Source organism: Ovis canadensis, chromosome 1 (assembly GCF_042477335.2).
Source record: "Ovis canadensis isolate MfBH-ARS-UI-01 breed Bighorn chromosome 1, ARS-UI_OviCan_v2, whole genome shotgun sequence".
In the NCBI taxonomy this organism is placed as follows: Eukaryota; Metazoa; Chordata; class Mammalia; order Artiodactyla; family Bovidae; genus Ovis; species Ovis canadensis.
This window is the reverse complement of record NC_091245.1, coordinates 31,529,640-31,554,852: the sequence shown is the minus strand read 5'-3', so window position 1 is coordinate 31,554,852 and position 25,213 is coordinate 31,529,640. Positions and strand designations below refer to the sequence as shown.

Genomic DNA, 25,213 nt, shown 5'->3' with positions numbered 1-25,213 from the left:
GATTCTCGTTGTGGAGCGTGGGGCTCTAGGACACCCAGGCTTCCATAGTTACACCACACGTGGCACACAGGCTTAGTTGCCTTGTGGCATGTGGGATCTTCTTGGACGAGAGACTGAACCCGTATCCCCTGAATTGGCAGGCAGATTCTTAACCACTGGACCACCCGGGAAACCCAGGAAGTTGTGTTTTTAACAAGAATCCCAGACAAGTCTTGTTATCAGAGAATTTGGGGAAACACCAGCAACCTTAGTCATACCATTCATTGATTAGTGATAACAAGGTAGTTTTAGAGTACATTAAAAAAATTTAAAGTAAAAATTTACTACAAAGATGATCTCCAAGATTCAGAGTTATTTAAAAGGGATCTTCTGACTGATCTTTGGGGGAAGAATGTATCATTATGCTTTGAGGAGAAAGATGCTCTTTCATTCCTCCCTGCTTTTGCTGCTGCAGTTCTCTCTGAAATTTTACTCTCTACCTTGTCTACCCGCCAAATCCCGCTCCTTTTTCAAGGTTCAATTCAACAATTGCACTCTCTAAAAAGCTCCCATGATTCTCTCAGTTGAGTCAGATGCTTCGTCCTCTCTGTGCCCTTTGTGCCTTAGCGTCACATCATTTACAAGGTGAATCGCATTGTTTCATGGGTTTGTTTTTGTTTCTTTCCACACTAACTTTTGCATGTAAAAATCAAGAGGGTGGGTTCTGATATCAAAAGTGTCTCAATTTGAATCTCTCTGAAGGATTCCAGCAGACAAAACAGAAGGAATCACCTTGAATTGGGTGTTGGAAGATGAGCAAGAGTTGCCCAGGTGGAGAAAGGAGATTTCCAGTGAACAGCAAGTGCAGAAGTATGGAGGTCACAGAAATGGTTCCCTATCTTGAACCATTTTTAATGAGAAACTTAGTTTTTACAATAATACATTTTAAGATCTTAAAATTTTTCCATTTGGTGTCTTTTCATTAGACTTTATTTATAAAGGCCATAAAAAGAACTATTCTGAAATAGTAATTCTGAAAATAGTTTTAAATTGTCAAGTCAAAGAGAGTCTGGGTTAGTCCTCAGACACTCCATACACTGTATGATTTTGCAAAGCACCATATAACACTGTGAGTGAAAGGCTTTGGTTGCAAATATGCCTGGTTCAGATCATGTCTCTTCCACTTATCACTGGGTGGCTTTGAGCAAGTTATTTACCTTTTCTGAGTTTCTCAAGTATAAAATAGAAAATTAATTCTCTTTCCCTCTACTCTCTCAGAGTAGAAAGGATCAGTTAATAAATAGACAATACTTAGATAGATTTTAAGATAATCTTGATAGACCAGCTGCTGCTGCTGCTGCTAAGTCGCTTCAGTTGTGTCTGACTCTGTGCAACCCCATAGATGGCAGCTCACCAGGCTCCGCCATCCCTGGGATTCTCCAGGCAAGAACACTGGAGTGGTTGCCATTTCCTTCTCCAATGCATGAAAGTGAAAAGTGAAAGTGAAGTCGCTTAGTTGTGTCCAACTCTTCAGTGGGCTAATACTACTTACAAGAAATTAAAAAAAAAAGTCAAGTCCAGAATTTAAGATTATATACATAATGGAACTACTGGCTTCAGGAAAATTAGTGCAGTAGCAGCTCACATCAGAAACACTAGGAAAAGTTTTTAGAAGTCAAGTTCAGTTGGTTCCAACAGGGTGCTGGGGCACTAAAAATGTGCCTTTTACTTTGGCATCATAACTAGGTTGGCAAACAATTTTTAGCTGTGTAATGCCAAGTGTTGTTGGGGAAGAGGGGATCAGGACCCCTCATGCACTGTTGGAGAGAGGCTAGACTTATGTAATCATTCTATAGAACAATCTGGCACAACTTGAGCAAATTAAGTTTGTATATGCCCATGATCCAACAGCCCCACTCTCGGTTTCTGGCAAATTCTCTAGACTGGTTCACGCAACTTCCTTCTGCCTCACTTAGAAGTTGATTTCCTAGGGGAAAGAAATGCAAAAATCTGTATCTTCCAGATGCCCTTATTGTTCAGGTTCCATTAATGACCTAGCTTCCTCCAAGGAAAGCATGTATGTGATATTTTTATTATATATATGTATCTGATATTATATATACTATTTGGAAGGTGAGAGTGATTATCACAAGACAGAGGTCTTTTTTTCTGCTGTGTCTGTTATTTTTGTTGGTATGTGTGGTCACAAAGACTTTTAAATAGCAGCAGTTCATTTTTCAGTTCATTTTTCAGTAGAGGGTCTGATATCTGGTCCTAATATGTGAATGTCAAGAAACTGGGCAATCGAAATCCCTAGTTTCAGAGAGGTCACGTTGGTTTCTAGGTCCTTTGGCCCCATTGCTCCCTGGTGGGCCAGTTCTGCTGTGTAGTTCCAGGTGTCATTCTTGGAAGCTCAGCATAAATCTTTCTTTCTTCCAATTATTTAATGATAAGAATTCTCTCTGTTTTATATATATATATATATATATATATATATATATATAATAGTTGTATATAAAAATATTTATAAATGTATATATATAATTATATATAAAATTTATATAATATACTATTATAAGTATATATATATACACACTTGGGTTCATGGGAAATAGAGGGGGAAACAGTGGAAACAGTGGCAGACTTTATTTTTTTGGGCTCCAAAATCACTGCAGAGGGTGATTGTAGCCATGAAATTAAAAGACACTTACTCCTTGGAAGAAAAGTTATGACCAACCTAGATAGCATATTGAAAAGCAGAGACATTACTTTGCCAACAAAGGTCCGTCTAGTCAAGGCTATGGTTTTTCCAGTAGTCATGTATTGGATGTGAGAATTGGACTGTGAAGAAAGCTGAGCACCAAAGAATTGATGCTTTTGAACTATTGTGTTGGAGAAGACTCTTGAGAGTCCCTTGGACTGCAAGGAGATCCAACCAGTCCATTCTATAGGAGATCAGTCCTGGGAGTTCTTTGGAAGGAATGGTGCTAAAGCTGAAACTCCAGTATTTGGCCATCTCATGCGAAGAGTTGACTCATTGGAAAAGACCCTGATGCTGGGAGGGATTGGGGGCAGGAGGAGAAGGGGATGACTGAGAATGAAGATGGCTGGATGGCATCATGGACTCGATGGACATGAGTCTGAGTGAACTCCGGGAGATGGTGATGGACAGGGAGGTCTGGTGTGCTGAGATTCATGGGGTCGCAAAGAGTTGAACATGACTGAGTGACTGAACTGAACTGAAACAAGTTCAGGGAGATTCTGGTAAGTAAAACTGTTCCAAGAGAATTTCTCTTAAATGGGACCTGAATGAGGTGCTCATCACAATAGTATATGTTTATCATCATTGAGGAGATGGATTTAGAGAATGAGTTGGATATACACTCAGGAATACTATACAGCAATTAGAGTCAAGAAAATGATTGTCTACATGGTAATGTAGACAGATCTTTATAATAACCTTTACTTTTTTTAGAAAAAGAAAATGAAGTCTCTAGCATAATGCCATATAGGCAAATAGAAAGATACATGCATAAAAAGCAACTACACGGTTGACAGTGACATAAATCTTCATCTCATCTTTCTCACATTAGAATGAGTGCCTAATCAGGAAAGAGGCATAAATGTCAGGAATGCTGACAATGAGGATAAAGAAACAGGGAATCTTGCACGTAGTGACCCATGGACTTAGAATGATGTTTGTACCTGAGATGGGGAAAAGAAAAAGAACCAATGTCATTTATCACAAAAGAAAATCTACCACATCTATGCTGCTGCTGCTAAGTCACTTCAGTTGTGTCCAGCTCTGTGTGACCCCATAGATGGCAGCCCCCAGGCTCCCCCATCCCTGGGATTCTCCAGGCAAGAACACTGGATTGGGTTGCCATTTCCTTCTCCAATGCATGAAAATGAAAAGTGAAAGTGAAGTCACCACATCTATACAGTAGTATAAATGTTTCTGTGCTATACATGAAGAAGGACAATGATAAAAACAAATACCTATAAGGTGAGAGAGAGGAAGGTAAGAGATCACACATGGGTCTCAAGAGCGATAATTGAAGACCATGGAGTTATTCAGTCTGGAGGAGAACAGAGAGGGAGATAGGGTGACCAACCAACTTGGTTTACCTGGAAGTTTCCCAATTTTAGCACTGAAAGTCTCATATCCTAGGAAACCCTTGAGTCCTGGGCAAACTAGAATAGTTGGTCACCCTAAGGAGACATCACTGGCGTCTCCAGCTATCTGAAGCACTTTCCTGGAGAAATAGAGAAAGTAAAGGTAAGATTCTCTACCTTCAGAGGGCAGACTTTAGACCACTGGTAAGAACAAACAGTAAGGAAATTCCTGGCTCAATTCATGGAGAACTTCCTAACAGCCAACTGTGAACCAATGAGCAGTTACTGCTCCTGACCACTACCATTCAATGGATTCCCGGTAACTGTGTCCAAGCTTGTTCTACTCACTGCACAACAGGTCAATAAGTCAGGAGACTGAGGTGTCAGAGCAAGAAATAATGACTTTATTTGGAAAACTGGGAGTCAGAGAAGATGGCAGACTAACATCTTAGAGAACCATCTCACCCAAGTCAGAATCAAGGCTTTTTTTTTTTTTTTATTACACTGATTGGGAGGGGGGTGTCACTGGTTATTTCAAACTTCTTGGTGTTGGAATCCTTTGTTCTTGCAGCTGTCGATGTAGGGCAGATGACGATGTTTCTGTAAACCTCCAACATGACAAATGTTATTCTCTGTTCTGCAGCTTTCAATCTTTAAATGAATGGAAAAGTATTGTATCCTTAAATGTCAGAACCTTGACAATAAACTATCCTGTATATTTTGGGCTACAGACGACATTCTAAATTTGACACAAAAGTTAAAGAATACAAAGATTACAATAAAGAAACAGATCCAATATGGAATAAGATCTCTTCTTCCCTATTACACTTCGAGGTACATAATAATCTCATTCAATCTTCAAAGTACTGCACCGAACTAATGATGAAATAAAATAACATTCCCAAGGTCAGACAATTAGGGTTTTAAACTTAGGGCTGTCTGACACCAAGAAGTCCAGGCTCTTAACTAATACCTTTTAAGACAATCTTAAGCATTTTTTTTTTTCTATTCCAAGATAGTAAAATGAAGTCTTCTGCAGTGTGTTACAGACTAACAATTCTTAGGAGTTCAAAGGTGAACTCCTAAGAAAGCTGGTCTAGTCTGGGACTAATTGTGACTTGATATGGAAAACAGTTGTCCTAACAAGTCTAGCAGTGGACACCATCCTGAGAGTCTGCCTGTGCCTGGAACTCTCAAGGACACTTGATAAGGAAAGAGCTCTGAAGAGGTTTACCATGTGCTAACTTCCTCAGCCCAGCACAATCCCTCCTGTTGTTGAAACTAAAAAACAAAACAAAACAAAAAACCAAGTGCAGTTTCTGTTTCTGCTTGCAGAGTGGCTAACCGGGATCATTATAAGTGGGCTTAATAATAATAATAACAGGTACCATTTTTTTGTACATGTACTATGTGCTAAGCATGGTACAAAGCACTTTACACATACCCAGAGCTTATCACCAAAATATGGTAGTGAGTCAATAAATATTTTATGAGCAAATTAATTTTCTTGTTTAATTTTCTCCTATACAACTATACCTAGAGACTCCACAAGTCCTCATGGCAGCTCCTATTATTAGGCCCACTAAATGTATGAGGACCCTGAGACTCAAGAAATCATATTGCTATGATTATATTCTTTTATCTACTACTGTAGTAAAGATAGTAAGTTAGAGATATGTGGATTTAACAGACTCAGCAAACCAGGTCACACACATTATTTTCTTGTATAATTGGTAAAGCCCAGTTTTTTCATGTTTTAATGTTACTAATCATTACATTTCTCCTTTAGTTTTCAACACATTGTTCTTGTCAGTGGAGGTATTTAAATGTTTTGCTCTCATTTTTCTCCTTTATTCAGTTTTGGCTAGAGATACTTTAAAATTGATTGTATCATCTGACATAATTTTCTAGATCCTTGTCTGAATTCAAGGAAAACCTGGAGCTCGTATTAACAACTGTGATTTCTAGGCCAGTCTCTTGAGATTCTGCTTCAAAATCTGTGATAGCATCTGTCACATTGTATAATCTGTCACATAGTATAATTAGGTATTTACTCTGCAATGAGCTTCTCATGGGAAAGCATAAAGAAAGGGCTCAACAGTTATTTATTGAATGGATGGATGTATTTAATGAGCTTATCTTATGAATCTTTATCAAGTAATTTGTATAACTGTTAATCAGGAAAGCAAAGAAGTGATGACAGCCTTCTCCCTGCAGACTAATCTTGATATATTCATTAGCACATAAATTTAACCAACTAAAATTTGTCTAAATAGCATTATCTTTCTGCTAATGTTTTTCTTTTTTCATATGGACCTTATACATGGTTTGTTAAATACTTGAATGGGAGACAGAGTTTGGGAGATTGATGATTTGAAAAACTATGCATTACTATAACCCAATGATCACTTCTTTGCTTTAAAATGCTCCTAAATTTTGCTAATAATCAGTTATAAGTTAATTTGCTGATGGTCTTAAATTCACCTTCAACTGCCTTTTGAAAAACTAACACTTGTATCTATCTCCTGTCTGTGGCATTTCTCTAACTCTCCAGTATTTTAGAAATTCCTCAAAATACTGCTAAGATTTCAACTTAGGAGCATAATTCTCTTGAATTGGATTGGCTGAGTAACTTAGATGTGTTGGTTAAGCACACACTCATTTATTCCTTCAGTTTTACTGCCTTTGTTGAGTATTTGCAGTCTGCCAAATTTGTGCAAGATACCTGGGATGTGGCAATGAGTGAGATAGCATTCTCTCAGTTGAGGCAAGGCTAACAAAATTTAAAAGGCAATTATACTATGATGGAGGTAACCTCAGACTACTTACAAGAGAACAGAGAAGAGCTTCTACATTAGGGTGAGGTCAGAAGAATCTTCTGGAAAAGCAGATTCTTAAGCTGGGGCTCAATGGACCTGGTCAGGCAGGGATGTAGGGGAGGAGCATTTTAGGCAGGGGCAGAACATTTTCCAAGCCTGGAGACAGGGAGAAATTAAGGGGCAACCGAGGACTGGAATTTGCAGGAATCTGGGACCTTTATTTCCAAGACCCAATGTAGGATCTCTTAGACCAGGTAATCATTCAGTGATCATCCCCCTGTCCTCCACTTGGACACCAGGGGAGGGAAATTCCAGGCTCATGAGGCAATTAACTCCCTACCCCTAACAATAGGTTGGCATGATATTGGGAATTGTGTGGAAACAATGTTATTCTGACCAATGAGCTGGCAGATGTAAACAGATGCCCATGGGGCTGATGGGAGAAAATGAGAAATTTTACAAATTGGACTCTGAGGAAGCCCCTATTCGTGTAAGCCTTATTGCAAGCTCGTGCCTTATAACAAGCTCGTGCCTTATATAATCACACTCATTAGTGTCGTGTGCTCCTTATCCCTCTCACAAAGCCTTCTGGAAAGCTAGGATTTATATTCACCCATGGCTGCTCTGTCTGTAACCAAGAAGCTTTGCTTTTGACTCCTGCAGATGTTTCCATTTAAATAAAAATGAAATTGAAATCAAATGCTGCATTTGAAGCTGCTTTGCACCCTTTGTATTTGCTAATCAGCCTTCTCATTATTTAACCTCAGAAATCAGGGCCTCTGAAACTAATAACTGCATACGTGCCATCTATATGCAGTTACTGACTCTATTTATTCCTGAGCTCCCCTGTGAAACTGTCCTGCATGACTGTGTAATAGAGAAATAAGAGTTGCTCAGAGTGGACTCCAAACCGTGTGCATAGGAATCACTGGGAAATTTACTAAAAACGAACACTCGCTAGACCCCACACAGACTTTCTGATTCAGCAGTTCTAGAGTTGAGGTTTAGGGATCAGTATTTTAGACAATCTCTGGTTGATTCCTGTGAATATTCACCTATTATGTGCATTTACTCCCAGCAATGGCTGTGTACCATCGCTTGGGGTTCAAAGTTGAATAAGACACATTTCCTGCTACCAAGCTACAGTCTAGTGACTGTGAGACAAATGAACACCCCCATTTCATTCAGCCTGATTAGTTCAAGGATGGAACACACACAGCATAAGTGGTGACCAAATGTGAGGCCTTGGCTTGGTGGTGGGTGAAGGATGCAACATGGTTTTTTAATTTTTTTGCTATTAGTGAAAAAAATAAAGGATCACAAATATTTTTTTTTAACAAAATTAAGTCTGAGTTTAGATTTTCCCATATTATTAAAAAAATTTTTATTATGAAAACTTTCCTATATATACAATGTGTATGAAAGTAAAAGTGTTAGTTGATCAGTCATGTCTGACTCTTTGTGACCCCATGAACTGTAGCCCAACCTGCTCCTCTGTCCATGGGATTCTCCAGACAAAAATATTAGAATGAGTTACCATGCTCTCCTCCAGGGAAATCTTTCCTACTTAGGAATCAAACCCAGGTCTCCTGCATTGCATGCAGATTCTTTACTGTGTGAGCCACCAGGGAAGTCCGAAGTGGTGAGAAAATAATAATAATGGTACAAGAATAGTACTGTATAGCATATCTTCCCAAGCCAGGGATTGAACCTGGGTCTCCCACACTGCAGGCAGATTCTTTACCATCTGAGCCACCAGGGAAGCCCACAATATGGTACAATAATGTAATAAACTACATATAACCAGTATGCGTGTTAGTGTATATATGTATGTATGTGTATATATACAAGGACCTCCAATGTGAGAGACCTGGGTTCGATCCCTGGGTTGGGAAGATTCCCTGGAAAAGGAAATGGCAACCCACTCCAGTACTTCTTGTCTTAAAAATCCCATGGATGGAGGAGCTTGGTGCAGGCTACTATCCATGGGGTTGCAAAGAGGCGGGCAAGACTGAGCGACTTCACTTTCACTTATGTGTATATATATAAAAAACATCAGTATTTTGCCTGTCTTGTTTCATCACTTGCCCACCTACCCCATTCCATCCAATTGTTTGCTTTTTCTAATCCCAAATCTCATGTCATTTCACTTATGAATAGTCCAGGGTATGTCTCAGACTTAATACATATTTTGTTAAAAAAATATTTGCAATCCTTGATTTTTTTCACTAATAGCAAAAATAACAACAAAAACAAAAAAAAAAAACATGTTGCATCCTTCACCCACCACCAATATGGACACTTTCTGGGCTAGCCACAGGGCTATCATCATACCTAAAGAAATTCACTATTATGCCTTGGTGTAGTACTTAGATTTCTCTAATTATCCCAAGAATGTGAGGCACTGTTGTTCATATCAAGATATAAATAAAAATCCACACATATTGCAATCAGTTGTATTTCTTAAGTCTCATCTAAACTACAACAGCCCTTTTCCCCTGGTGTCTTTCCCTGATTCTGCCCCTTTTATGCTGTTTTTATTATTGAAGAAACCAGGTCTTATAGAAAATCCTACATTCTGAATGTGTCTGTTTGCATCATTGTAGTGTCATTTAACTGATTTCTGTGTCCTTTCCATTTATAGTAAGCCAGAAGCTAGTTAAGTCTTGAGGAGATTCAAGTCCAGGGTTTTTCCCCAAGAGCATTTCATTGCTGGCACTTTATACTTCATGCTGTGTCACATCAGGAGGCACAGAAAGTCTGATTGCACCATTTTTATGATGCTAATTTAATCAAAAATTTCAGGTAGCAACAGTCTAATATCTCTATCCCAAGATTTCCTTTAGACTTTCAGCTAATGGTTTCATCTACAGACAATCTGCTTAAACCAATTATTTTGTTAGGAGTTGAAGATGGGCACTTTTACTAGTTCTCTTTTCCTTTCTTATGTATTGGCTGGAATTCTTCTGTATGGACCCATTGTGCTGACAAATCATGAATATCTGTTTACTCTGAATTCTTTTTCATGGAGGAAAGGCAGGGTAAATGATCCGGTCCCTTTAATAGTGGTGAACACTGAGTGCTGAGGTTATTTATTCTTCTATGGGTATCACTTTGAGCACATGGGTTCTATATGCAGCATATTTTAATACATTTGCCATGGGTCCTTTTATCATATCTACAACACTCTTTGATAGCTTCCCTCCATTCCGGTACAAGAAGTCTCTGGAAATTCTTTGGTCTAGATCATCATCATCCTCTCTTCAGAGGAGTCCCTGTTCCTTTTTGGAGAGGAATGGTCTTCAGGAGCCACAATTTGGGTGCTAGGGCTGCTCACTGCCATGAAGCTGTAATTGCTTCTAAGCACTTTTAGTGGGCAAAGCTAAAAAAAAAAATCTATTTAAAAAACTATATTCATGCTAATCACTGACAATCCAAATATAGTAATATAAAGTCTAACGTTATTGAATTACACTTGTTTCTCTTTTCCCATACACTAAAAATCTTGGTTCCTGAAGAAATTAGCATAAATACTTTGATATATCAGAATATATTTCTTTGTGGACAGGAAAACAAACAAACACACAAAAAAACATTTGATATGATTTCAATCTTCTCAAGTGTATAAAGAAGACTTGTTTTCTCTTTTCACTTTCACCTACTTGCATTCTGCTATCATATAATTTTTTGAGTGGGAGTCAAAGCAGTGAAGTTTCAGCTGGCAGCATGCTGGCTACCATTTGTTGGGTGCTTATTATGTGGTGGGAAAAATTTAAATGGGTGTGTTTACATGATTAACTCAAGTAATCCTTATGCCAGCTCCATGAGATAGGTACTATTATTAGTCCCATGTTACAAGTGGGGAAGCCAAGGAAACAAGGCACTTAATAACTTGCTCAAGATCACACCAGTGGTGAATGGTAGAGTGGACTTTGAATTGTTGCTGTTGGGCTGCAGAGTCCCTACTCTTACCCATGAGAAACTGCCTCTCTGAAGCCACCTGCTCTAGGTCATAGTAAACAAAGAGCTTGGGAAATGTAATTCCCACGGTTCTCCCATCCACACTCACCTGTTTTTTCTCCTTAAGTTTCACCTTTAGTGACTGTTTCCGTTTCACTGACACTAGCCCATTCTGTGCTCTCTGCTACATCTTTGGAGACAGTAGATATTTCATAAATACTTTCAGATTTGTTTGCAAATCAGTAACTCTGAAGCACAATCTGATTCATATGAGAACAGGAAAGAAAATCTATTTTGGTTGTGATTTTTAGGAAACCAGAGTATTCCAGTTTGAATGTAAGCTTTGTGTTGTCGGGTTTTTTTTGAGAACAAGTACGCATTCCAGCACTAAAATATTCTTGTGCCCTACAAATCCCCTATGGCCTTATTAAACCTTAGAATTAAGGCTGGGTGGCACAGTGAAAAGTGCCTGGAAGACTGGGGTTCTCATCTTCACATAAAACAAGCTGGGTGGAGCCCATTATAGGCACTGACCACAAGGAATGCCTTGTGGCTGGAGGCTTCTGGGCCCGAGCTGCAGAAAGGGAGAGCGTGCACTCAGCACATCTTCATGTGGTAGAGCTTGAGTGATAGTGAGGGACCCAGAATCTTTGCCAAGAAGGAAGAGTGGAGCATTGAGCCATCTTGTTAAGGCAAAGACAGTGTTGAGAAAATCACAGGCAAAGTCAGGAGAAATTCAGTAGCAGGATAGAGTCAGGTGCAAGCGATGGGCAAGGGGGACCACTCTGGACTAAGGTGGTGGATGAAAGAAGGAAATGTGCTGAAGTCTCATTTATGTGGTGTGTAGTATGGATTTCCAAGGTGGCTCCGGCTGTTTAAAACCTTGCTACTCAAAACATAACTCACAGATCCTGATCACTGGCTCAGCTCAAACCTACTGGGTCAGAATCTCCTTCCAAACAAGATTGCCAGGTAAGTTAAGGAGCACAGAGTTGAAGGAGCAGAGGTCTGATGGACTTTGACAATGGCAGCAGTGCAGCGGGGAAGCCCATTTCCCTCTCTGGGCCTCCAACTTTTCATTTTAAAAACAGGTTACATTTAAGCTTTCAAAATATTTTTTTTAAATTGAAATCTCACTCACTCCTGCTCTGTATCACTGATGCTGTCTTCCCCCCTACACAGTCAGAGCCCAGCATGAAGAGGCTGGAGTGCTCTGGTGCCGCTGTTGGTGATGGAGCTCCTTGAGCTGTCAAGCATCACACACATGGCCCACAGGCCAAGTTGGACCACACAGAGGTAACTTTCCACTGGGGTAGATAAACTGCTTCCTGATCTGCTTTTGAGGGGCCCCATGATAGGACTCAGAGGGGAGGGGATTTAGCTCCTTATGGAGTAAACCCTGATCAACGGGAAAGGGAGACCAGGAGGACCAAGGCAGATTCATTTCTCTTTTTCCTCCTGTCTGCTGAGTTGCAGCATCTGCTTGAAAATTCTCTGGAATGTCATAGTGGCTAAAGGGATAAACACGCCTTTGCAGAATCAGCATCTCTTTGTAGCTCACCCTGAAGAGTGCAATACTGGCAACGTACAAATCACACATTGCTTTCATTTCTGCTTTTCTCCCTCACCTTGGCCTCCCTTGGCTTCCACCTCCAACTAGATGTCCCAGCACTTTAATCCTTGCCTCAGACTGCTTTATAGATGATAAAGACAAAAATCAAGTGTTAAATACATCATGTTGTTTAACTGGGGAAAGTACTGTCATCTCATTTTATAGACTATAGACAAATGATATGCATGAGCTGTCCAAGGCCATGTGACTAGGGAGTGCCAGAGCTGGATCTCTATCCTAAGACTATTGGCCCCAAGTCCATGTACTTCTTTACTCAGATAATGAACTGAGATTTATGGGACATAACATGCCAGTTTTTCCACTGTATTCTTAACAACCATTCCTAGGAGTAAGGATCATTGCCCTCAATTTACAGATGGGGAAACCAAGGTATAGAAAGTTATTGGATTTGCCTGAGATCACACAGCAAGTAAGTGGGAGAATTAAGACTTAGTTTGAGTTCAGCTTAATTATGGAGCAGCTAACAAATAATTCCTGGTGCCCATGTGCCTGTGTGTAAAGGGCTTTGTAGCCATGTTACTGTCAGAGCTAAGGCTGATTAGAAAATGTGAAAATCACTGCAACAGACATCTTTCTAAACCCTCAGCAAAAAGACTTAAAATCATTTTTAAACAAATTTTTCTCAAGGCTATGACTGTCATTTTACCAAATTGTTTCCAAAAGAGTTCTTTATGGTCATGGAAGAATGAAGTGTGTCCTTCAGCCCTGCTTAAAAAGACAAACAACTGATTTCTCAAAATACAACAGTTCAAACCAATGGAATGGATTTTGATGTATAGACCTCAAATCAACACCAATCTATTTGCAGGGTAATCTTTAGCCACCCTGTCCCTTCTCTATGAATGGTGCAGAATTACCCAAACATTCACTTGGCATATCACTGGTGGGGCAGGGGGCGGAGGGGGGTGGAATACTCCACTCCAGCTGTAGTGCTTTGAAAAGCGGGAAGTCTTGAAATCTGCCCCAGGCTAGAAGAAAAATAAGAAAAAATGGCCTAGATAGGTGAAAATGACCTTAAAACAGATCCATAATCATTTGCATCAGGGCAAAGTCTTCTACCATAATGGATCTGTGGAATCATTCCTCACATACCAGCTACAAGATGAAACTGAAGCCCCAGCAGAATGTAAGAGGCCAGGCTGAGGCCAGGCTGATGCTTCGCTCACTGACTGGGCCACAAAAATCCCCTTTTACACGCAGTCAAACAAGCTACTCCATTTGTAGGTTGATGGCGAATGGTGTGTATGCCTTTCTATATGTACTTTTCATCTGTCTCAATACCAGGCCTCACTATGTGGATGTTGCACCAGCCTCCTATTTATTTTCCTGTCCCCCAGTCTGGCCTATAAGATCTGAATGGTGTCAGAAGACCTGTTAACTTTGCTGCAGAATAAAATTCAAATGTCTGAGTATCTCATGCGAAATGCCAAGCTGGATGAAGCACAAGCTGGAATCAACACTGCTGGGAGAAATATCAATAACCTCAGATATGCAGATGACACTACCCTTAGGGCAGAAAGAAGAACTAAAGTGCCTCTTGATGAAAAGAGGAGAGTGAAAAAGTTGGCTTCAAACTCAACTTAAGGTCATGGCATCTGGTCCCATCACTCCATGGCAAATAGATGGGAAAACAATGAAAACAGTGGCAGACTTTATTTGTTTTGGCTCCAAAACCACTGCAGATGCTGACTGCAGCCATGAAATTATTATTATTATTTTTTGTTTTTCACTCTTTTTTTTTTTTAGTTTTTTATTTTTTTTAATTTTAAAATCTTTAATTCTTACATGCGTTCCCAAACATGAACCCCCCTCCCACCTCCCTCCCCATAACATCTCTCTGGGTCATCCCCAAATTAAAAGGCACTTGCTCCTTGGAAGAAAAGCTATGACCAACATAGACAGCATATTAAAAAAAAGTAGAGACATTACTTGGCCAACAAAGGTCCATGTAGTCAAAGCTATGGTTTTTCCAGTAGTCATGTATGGATATAAGAATGGGACTATAAAGAAAGCTGAGCACCGAAGAATTGATGCTTTTGAACTGTGATGTTGGAGAAGACTCTTGAGAGTCCCTTGGACTGCAAGGAGATCCAACCAGTCCATCCTAAAGGAAATCAGTCCTAAATATTCATTGGAACGACTGATGCTGAAGCTGAAACTCCAATACTTTGGCCACCTGATGTGAAGAACTGACTCATTTGAAAAGACCCTGATGCTGGGAAAGATTGAAGGTGGGAGGAGAAGGGGATGTCAGAGGATGAGATGGCTGGATGGCATCACCGACTCTATGAACATGAGTTTGAGTAGACTCTGGGAGCTGGTGATGGACAGGGAAGCCTGGTGTGCTGCAGTTCATGGGGTCACAAAGAGTTGGACACAACTGAGCTACTGAACTGAAGTGTCTCATTTAAAGGCCTTCCTTTAACTAACTCCTGTTGTGCTTTCCAATCTCCTTTGGTTTTACTTTATATTCTAGCAACATGAAGTTTGTGCTGGTTGGTTTAAGTTATACAGACAAAAAAGGTCTCTGTGGTGTACAGAAACAATGTCTTGATTATGCTGTGTGTTCATTGAGTGTTCTCTGGATCCCTGCTCTGTGTCTCTCACTCACCAACCAAGGGTCATGGAGACTCAACCAGTTACCCCACCTCTGTTCAATGTGGCAGCTACCAGCATATGTGGCTACTGAGCGTTTGCAAGGGGCCTAGCCCAAACTGGCCTAGCCACACAAACACATAGTGTGAAAAATAATATAAAATATCTCATTAATGCTTTCATATTGCTTATACAGTGAGTGATAATGTTTTGAATATATTATATTAAAATATTTCACAATTATTAAAATTAATTTTGCCTGTTTGTCTTGACCTTTTTTTTTTTTTTTTAAATGTGGCTAATATGACTGCTGGGAATTTTAAAATCACATCTATTCTTACAGAGGGCTTCCCTAGTGGCTCAGCAGTGAAGAATCTGCCTGCAATGCAGGAGATGAGGGTTTGATCCCTGTTTCAGGAAGATCCCCTGGAGGAGGGTATGGCAACCCACTTCAGTATTCTTGCCTAAAGGATTGTACAGACAGAGGAGCCTGGTGGGCTACTCTCCATGGGGCCACAAAGAGTCAGACATAACTGAAGCGACTGAGTATGCAAGCATGGCTTATAGAAATGACAGCAGTCACTCTGGCTCACGTTTCGTAAACCAATGCCAGCTACAGGCCCCACCTAACTTCCAAGAGGAAGGCAGTGCTGTCCCAACATGTGCTTGAAAGGGGAGGAGGAGGGGATACTGGTGACCATCCTTAATGACCACATAGAAACCTTCTGCACAGGACATAGATGCCTTTTGAAAGGCTGTTCCTTTGTCTGAGACGTCTTCCCTTCCCACAAACACTTTAATCAACTCCCAGTTATTCAGGAAGCGGCTCAAATGTAGCCACTGGGAAGCTTCCCTGCACCTCCACCCACCTACTCATTCACCCAACACACATACACCATGGAGGGTTGGTCAAACTCTTCTCTTGGGGTCTGACTTGACCTTAAGCACATCTTCTCTTGTTTTCCAATAACGTGCTTCTGTACACGTTGTCATGGCAGGGCTGCAGCTCTTTAGGATAGGCTTGCTTTCACCTGTAACTCCTCTCACACTGCCTGCTACAGCGGAGGCACTCAGTAAATGTTAATGACCAAATGGAGGAATGGATGTGGAGCACAGTTTGCCAAACTATTTTTACATTTCCTCATCCCATGAAGCTGAAGCTCCAATACTTTGACCACCAGATGTGAAGAGCTGTCTAACTGGAAAAGACCCTGTTGCTGCAAAAGATCGAGGGCGGGAGGAGAAGGGGGCGACAAGAGGATAAGATGGGTGGATGGCATCATCGACACAATGGACATGAGTGAGCCAACTCGGAGTGATAGTAAAGGACAGGGAAGCCTAGTGTGCTGCAGTCCCTGAGGTCACAATGAGCTGGACATGACTGAGTGACTGAACAACAACAACATCCCATGTGAGCCTCGTGGCACCCATGAGTGGGAGATTGTATGGGGTTTATCACTTCCATCTTACAGGAAAAAAAAACCAGATTCAGAGCAGTGCAGAGATTGGTTTAAGTCACACAGAAAATAGATGCGAAAAACAGGAACAAAATATAGGCCTCCTGGTGTAGTCCTCTTTCCTCAAATTGCCAAATTTCCTTTTATTTCCAAGGGTATTCTTTGAAAATTTTTTTTTCTTCCAGTTTTATTGAGATAAAATTGATACTGCACTGATCTTGATATAATTGCACTTACAGTGCACTGTGTAAGTTTAAGGTGTGCAGCATAATATTTAATTTACATACATTATGAAGTGATTGTCACAATAAATTTAGTGAACCTTCTTCATCTCTACAGGTACAAAATTAAAGAAACAAAGGATTTTTTTTTGATGCAAACTCAGGATTTACTCTCTTAATAACTTTTGTATATAATATACAGCAGTGTTAGTTATTTTTAACATGTTGTACATTGTACCCTTAGTACTTATTTATTTTGTAACTGGAAGTTTGTACCTTCTGATGGTCTCAGGCTATTCTTGAAATGACAGATTTGGATCTGCTCAGTGTAACACAAGTGGCAATTCTTTCTATGTCCTCAGCATCTTCACACTCACAGTTTCTCACCGCTCATTCATCTCTCCCTCCATCCATTTTCTTCACAGATTTTTTTGAGTACCTATTGTACTAAGCCATACATACTGCTTTGAGGAACAAAGGCTCTTGAATCAGACTAGATCAAATAATTCTATTGCTTAATATCTGTGTGATCTTGGATGAGTTTAACCATTCTTTGCCTCAGTTTCTCATCACCAAAATGGGAATTACAATGACTCTTTCTTTACATGGTTGTGTTGATGATTTTCTATTGCTGAAGATGTCATACCTTAAAAATCATCCCCATTTATTATTTCAAAGGGGCACAGCCTGGCTCAGTTGGTTCTCTGCTCTGGGCTTCACAAGGCTGAAATGAAGGCGTCAGTAGTAGTGTCCTCTTTTCTGGAGGCCACAAAAGAGTAATCTCCTTCTAAGCTCTTTCAGGAAGCTGACAATTCAGTTCCTTGCGGCCACAGGACTGGGTTGCTTTTTCCTTTTTGATTGTCATCCTCAGCTTCTAGGGGCCACTTGGACTTCTTGTGTCCTTGCTCTTTTCCTCCACTTTCAAAACAAGCCGTGTATCAAGCCCTGACACTTCAGATATTCTGTCTGACCTCACCTTCTGCCTCATTTCTCCTGCCTCCAGCTGGAAAAATTTCTCTGCTTGTAAGGTCTTATGTGATTAGATTGAGCCTATCCAGATAATCCAGAATAATCTTCCCATCTCAAAATTCTTAAGTTACTCACATCTGCAAAGCCACTTTTGCCATTAAGTTAATATTCACAAGTACTAGGGATCAGGGTATGGACATCTCTGGGGGCCATTATTCTGCCTACCAAAAAGATTAAATAAAAAATTCAGCTAATACACTTGATAACGTGCCTAGCCACATTGTAATCATATTCAATTAGTATAGATACTATAATTACAGTTGTGCTATTAATTTTATCATTAGCCCTATGAACAAGTCAGGGAAGGGCATGTTACCTTATACGATGGACAAGGAACTGGATACCCAGAGATGTGAACTCTGATGGTAGAGAGTATCGCTGACTTTTCATCTTCACATCTCCAGAGCCTAGCATGGCATCTCATAAACAGTGACAATCACCACTTTTTAAGAACTTGCTGTATTTCAGAGGCAAAAGTGTTTCTCATTCCTATAATAGCTCCGTAAGGCAAGTATTATTAACCCATTTTATAGTGGGGAAATGGAAGGTCAAAGAGTTAAGTGAGATCTCAGCATCCCAGACTTGTAAGTAGTGAAGCTGAGACTTGAGCCTGACTGTGTTTAATTGTAACTTTCTGCCCCTGCATGCTGGCCCACTGGTTTGCTTTACTTCAGTGGAACTGGCTAGTCCTGACACTCCCTAGTAGTCTGCGTCCCACCAGCATTTTTATTTTTGATGATAGCCTGAAATTCAGAGAGTTTAAATGACTCACCCAAGGTCACCCAGTGGCAGGGGTGGGAATCAAAACCAGGTCAAACCTAATGCTGAGGTTCTTGCTCCTCCTTGTGCCTAGCTGCCCCAACAGGGGGCTCAACACATGTACTGAGTGAAGGAAGCTGTCCATTCCAGGCCCACCTCCATCTCCTTATTTCACATGAAGGACAGTCAAGGGGTGCAGTGGACCTCATGAAATGGGAGGGCAGCTGGTTTCTTGAATGCTGAAAAAGATAGACATTTTCCTCTGGGAATGAGAATTCTGTGAAGTACTCTGAATCTGTGTTTTCTCTTCTGAGACTTGAATCTGGGGCGTCTTGGAGTTGCCCTTCATAGATGCTAATAGGATGCTGACTAGATGGTTCTTCAGTTGTTTGGGTTGCTTTTAAAAGGCCCAAGAAAAGGTGTCTGAGAGGCTATGGAGCCCTGGCATTACTATGGCTTTGTGACGTTTTCTATCCCATTTCTGTCCATGAAAATGCAGACGACTAAGGACTCTGGTACCTCCATTCAGAAAAATGGTTTCAGGTGGTTTCAGTGATCAAGGGGGCAAGAGCAAGTTTGTGTCAGTTGCTGCTGATTGACTTTAAAATATGTTGAAGGCTGTTAACCTCTGAAATCTCAGTTGATCCTAGAGCACCCAGCAATGTGGGTGGGGCACTGACTGTACATTGGTTAAGGTCACACTAACTAAAGTCATCAGAATGGTTTGAATTCTGCCTCTGTCATTTACCATGTGTCCTTAAGTGACTTACTTTACTCTTCTGATCCTCAGTTTCCTTACTATTATATACAGAAAATAACATCTAACTAGTTTGGGAATCACATGATCAAATGTAATAATACAGATCGACTCTGTGACTGTTGCAGAGACCCTATCAGTAAAGGGCACTCTTCATTTCCAGGAGGGCAGGGTCCACAGCAGTCACAGAGCAGAATGACTCTTGCTCCAGAGGCTTTAACTCAGATCTGTCCTAACTGGAAACTGAAATCCTCTCCTCCGAGCCTGCTCCATTCATCATCCTCACCACTTCTTTCTACTTGTTAACCAAGTGGAGACCTTTTCTGAACCATAAGCATGAAGTAGGTTGCATGAGGCAGATCCATCTCCTGGCATCTATCTCCACTGACATGGCCCAGTTTAGATTGCAGCCTTAACCTAAGTATTTCCAACCCACTCTTAACTGCTTTCCCATTTTCTCTTAGCCACACACCGCTGCTCGAGAATGATGCTTTAAAGCAATATTACCTTTTTAAAGGTTCCTTACCCAGCAAACTAATACTGAATACACTCCAGGCTCACAGTGTGAAGTAGGGTCTCTATTTCTCTTACCCCACTTTCACCTTCTAGTATTGGTTGAGGGACATGATCTTTTCCCCAAATCTTTGGAATGTAAATAGTCCATCCACCACTCTAGACTCTCTGGGTTCTCTTCTGAAATCAGCTGGGCCATCAGAAGGTCAGAGGACTGCAGAGTCAGGAAGACTTGTGGAGTCAAGCTATGTTTTCTCCTCCCTGCCTCTGCCTCAGGGACATTATCATGGGTTAAATTGTGTGTTCCCATCCACAATCTATATGTTGAAGTTCTAACCCTCAATACCTCATGCTGTGCCTGTATTTGGAAATAGAGACTTTCAAGAGGTGTGGACTGAAAAAAGATGCACAATGTGAGAGCTGTAAGTTAAGTTTTATTTGAGCCAAAATGAGGACTGCAGGCCAGGATGGAGCTCCACAAATAGCTCTGAGAGGTTGCTCCAAAGTTGGGGAAGGTCAATATATAAGATTTTGGCGAAGGGGGACTTCAATGCAATCAAGTGCTTATTTTACAAAAGATGTTCTGCTAGTCACAAGGAGATGCCGTCACCATGAAGGGATTTAGGGCTTCTCTAGATATGAAGAGATGCAAAGATTAGAATCATGAAATCTGTTCCTGAAAATATCCAACTATCTAAAGACCTGTCCCACCAGGTCCCTGGAACACAGAGTGCTTCACTCCACTCTGAACTCCCTCAGGGAGGACTGCTGAAGGTCACCAGCTGCAGCAGGACAGGGTTCGGCCTCCACAGAGGCAGATGGCAAATGCCCTTTCTGTTGTTGTTGAGCTGCTGGCAATGCTCTTGGCAAGTGGCCATTTGTAGTTGACAGGTAATTAAGGGAAAATGAGATCATATGGGTGGGCTCTTGTTCTATATGACTGGTGGTTTTATAAGGAGAGATTAGGACACAGACACACACAGGAAAGACCATGTGAAGATAAGATTTAAAAAGATAAAAGCCATTTATAAGCCAAGGAGAGAGTTTTCAACAACAGCGACAACAAAAACCCAACAAAGCAGAGCAAAAATCTCTGCCAACACCTTGATCTCTGGCTTCTAGCCTCCAGAACTGTGAGAAAATAAATTTCAAATTAATTTCTGTTGTTTAAATCACCCAGTCTGTGGTTCTCTCTTACGGCAGCTCCAACAGACCAATCCGGACCCCACTGTGGATATGTTCACTACGTCATGTCTTGTCTCTGTGAAGCTGGTGGAAGAAATTTTTTTTGGACCTGTCCTGGGAAAGCAATTACAAATTGGTTCTCCCTTCTGCTTTGGCTGCCAGGAAACTGGACGTCAAACTTGAAACGAAACCATCCCAGCCATGTGAGACTTTGTGGTCTGGGTATTTGTGTTCTTTCTCCCATATTAATCAATGATTCTTCTGCGTATGTTTTCTCATTCTCTCTTGATGCACATTTCCCCAGTTACTGGAAAGAATTATAATTCAAAGTAAAGTGACTGGGGTTGTAGAAGTTGATGTTTCAGGTAATTATTATAATAATGATAATTATTAACACTTACTGAATGACTGCTATGTAGAAGGCATTGTTCTTATTCTTTATTTGTATTATCTCATTGAATTCTCACAGAAACCCTATGTGGCAGGTGATATTATTGACCATCTTTACAGATGAGGAAACAGATATGAGAAAGTAAATTATTTTCCCAGTGTTACATAGTAGGGAAACAGCCATAACAGGCTTGCAAGGTGGGCCAGTCTAACTCCAGGCCCAAGGTCTGAACCATTACAACTGAGCGAAGGGAAATAGACACAGTCTGTTCAGGCTTTGGGCAATTTGTCTTTGCTTATGTGGAATGCGAGATGTCATTTAGGTAAGAGGTTGCTGAGGCCTGGTTTACTTATTGGAGCAATTAGGGAAGCTGATGTGTCAGAGTAAGGCGGAAGGCTCTGGAGGGCTCTGGCAGCCTCCTGGATGTCTCACTGTGCCCTGGAGTGAGGACACGCATGAGCAGAGCCAAGGAAGTTATTTTTGTTCTAGGAGCTTCTTCCTACACATCCTGCTCGCCCCTGCAACTCGAAGCTTCAGCCAGGCCAATTATTTGCAGACCCACAACACTGCCAGCTCACATACCCTCCCATCCCTGGGTGTGAACATTCTACTTCTTGTTCACCCCCAAGCTTTGCCTGGTAGACTCCAGTCCATTTCGGGAAACAGCTCAGTAGTTCCTACCTCCAGAAGCACTTTCCTGGGTTAAGTGCCTCTGTCACGTTCTCCAGGCTTACAACTTGATGTCTTCTCCTTTCCTGTTGCGCTGAGCACAGTCTTTTTTACACTTTTAGAGAAATATTTATTTATTTGACTGCATTGGATCTTGGTTGTGGCACATGGGATCTTTTGTTGAGGCATGTAGGCTCTAGTTCCCTGACCAGGGATCGAACCTGTGTCCCCTGCATTGGAAGGTGGATTCATAACCCCTGGACCACCAGGGAATTTCTTGAGCACACTCTTAAAATGTCATCTTTATTATTCTGCTGTCTCTTCTAGACTGTGAGATCCTGGGGGCAGGGACTTGTTTTATTCACACTTATATACTGCCTCCAGATTTGGTCCAGTACAGAATCCACCTGCCAATGCAGGAGCTGCAGGAGACAGGGGTTTGATCCCTGGGTCGGGAAGATCCCGTCGAGAAGGAAATGGCAACCCACTCCAGTATTCTTGCCTGGAGAATCCCACGGACAGAGGAGCCTGGTGGGTTACAGTCCATGGGACAGCAAAGGGTCAGAGGTGAATGAGCAATTGAGCATGCACACACAGGGTTTTGGTAAGGGCATGTTGAGGCGATTGCTTTTATGAATGTGAGATTGGTATCCACAAGGTTTGTGCCTGCAGAGTCTTCCTCCATGAAGATCTGACAAATGGAGAATTTAATCTCTTTGGCACTGATATCTGGATGACTGAGCAGTATTATTTCACTGTGTGTGGTCTCACTTCGGCCTTATTGCGAAATGAAATAGACTATAAAGAAACAAGCTAGTGAATAAACCAGTATATGTAACTCATATTTCCATGATGCTTTACTGTTGAAGAAATCCTTTCCTATAGATTATCTCAGTGGTTATAGCATTCTCATTTTATAGATAAGATCAAAGAGCATGACTTTCCTCAGGGTTGCCCAGTGTGTAAGGTGGTTTGGGGTGGGCTACCATCCAGAAGATGGGCCTGTGATCAGACAGGTCCCGGGCATGAAGTTTTTCTTGGTCACTTATGAATCTCATTGAAATTCATTTTTCTTATTCGTAAAATGGAATAATAATAGAAGCTAGGGAGTTGTGCAGATCAAGGGGGTTAAGTCCAAAGTATCTGCAAGTGCTTGGTGAGTTAATTAATATATGACTTGACTTTGTAGAGGATTTCCCAGGTGGCGCTAGTGGTAAAGAATCCACCTTCCACTGCAGGAGATGTAAGAGACTCGGATTTGATCCGGAGTCTCATCTCATCGTGGGTTCAGAAGGTTCCCTGGAGAAGGGCATGGCAACCCACTCCAATATTCTTGGGTGGAGAATTCCATGGACAGAGGAGCCTGGCGGGCCATGGTCCACAGGGTCACAGAGAATTAGACAGGACTGAAGTGACTGAGCATACACATATGACTTATAAAATGCTTTGCAACAAACTTTGGACTATAGGAAAGCAGTGAAATTCCTTGTGTTTTCCTGACCACACTCATTCTTCTCTTTAACTTTCTGCTCATTTACTTCCCTCTAGTTACTGCAGTTGCTACGATTCTTAGTTCTTGCTACGTGGACTTTATTTCATGATTCTCAGCCTTGGTTTGGACTCTTACTCTCCCCTAGCTCTCTCGCTCCAAAACTTGTTCTTTTGCTGAGTTGGAAAACTTTTTTTTTTCTCCTCTTGCACAACTTCTCTGATTCCACAGCTGTGACACTCCACCTGGCAGGGAGCTCTGTGGTGGAGACAGAACCGACTTGGGGGCCTCAGCCAGGAACACAGAGACCTCACTGCCTTGGCCTGGCGGAGAACACCTTCCTCCAATTATAGGCAACACACAAAAAAGGACCTGCAGCATCCCAAAGCCAACATTTTTTAGGCGTTGGACAAGTTGATGGTGGAGTTCATCCCCCCTCCCATCTGGCCTGGCTCATTGGGATCTGTCAAGTGGCCTTGGGGCCAGAAGGAGTGCCAGATTGGGTAATTTTCTCAGAAAAGAGCTATAAAGATGAGGGTTTCCAATGTGCTTTCAGCATGACTCATGTCACGGACACCGAGGCCAATGGGAAGCACATGTCCACCAGTGGGTGTGGGGCAAAGCAAGACCAGGGTTAGGTAGGACATCCTTGGGGCTGTCAAATTGCAAAGGAGAGTTCCGTACCTGTAAGTTGTGAGTACTTGTTTTATGTATCGATTTTTCTACCAGCCTGTTAGATTGAATTCATATTAGTGTTCATTTAGCGAAGAATTTTTGAACCTCGAAATAGGTATGGTCTTGGTAATCTAGTGGGAAAAACAGACACGTAAAGTGACAATTACAATTCAGTGAGAGAAGGGCCATGGTGGAGGAAGTCCAGGATAGTGCGGGATACTGCAGGAAACACCCTCGATCCAGACCGAGTGAAGCTGGTCAAGTAGAGGATGACAGGCGTTGGGCCAGTTTTGTCAGAGGAATTCATCATGTAGCTGAGATCTCAGGGATGAGTAGAAATTAGCTACTTAAAGAAGGGAGATGCAGTGTAATCCAGGAGGAGGATACAATATGTGTTATATCCTAGAGGTAAAAAAACATGACTTGTTTGAGGAATGAATGTAATTTCCTGGTGGATGTAGGGTAAAGATGGAGTGAACACAAGTGAGATGAAGCATCTCACTCCCCACTTTTCCTCTCTTCTCTGTATTCCAACTCATGTCTGACAGGTTTGCACAAGCAAAATGTGCTAGAGAATATGTCTAGTGGGAAATTCCTTACCATTTATAGATTCATACATTCTTTAAAAATTTTTTTTATTGGAGTATAGTTGATTTACAATGCTGTGCTAATTTTAGGTGTACAGCAAAGAGAATCAGTTATGTATATACATATATCTACTCTTTTGAAGATGCTTTCCCCTTTAAGTTATTACAGAAAGTTGGTTAGAGTTCCATGTGCTATAGGGTAGGTCCTTATTAGTTAAGAATTTTATGTTTAGTCTTGAAGTTGTGTCTGACTCTTTTGCCACTCCATGGACTGTAGCTCTGTCCATGGGATTTTCCAGAGAAGAATACTAGAATGGGTTGCCATTTCCTTCTCCAGGATCCTGACCCTGGTCGCATCTCCTGCATTGGTAGGTGGATT

The 25,213-nt window shown here is 41.2% G+C and overlaps 1 long non-coding RNA gene across 2 annotated transcripts in view; it reads left to right on the top strand.

Annotated features, from left to right (window-relative positions):
- LOC138441533 (uncharacterized) overlaps window positions 1–25,213 on the top strand; it is a 71,925-nt gene that overhangs the window by 13,769 nt on the left and 32,943 nt on the right. The window contains exons 2-3 of one of the 2 annotated variants that reach the window (XR_011257388.1): window positions 12,057–12,170; window positions 13,792–17,988. This is a non-coding gene — a long non-coding RNA (uncharacterized lncRNA). Of the gene's footprint in view, window positions 1–12,056; window positions 12,171–13,791; window positions 17,989–25,213 lie in introns of those variants that run through there. The other variant, XR_011257395.1, reaches the window with a different exon arrangement.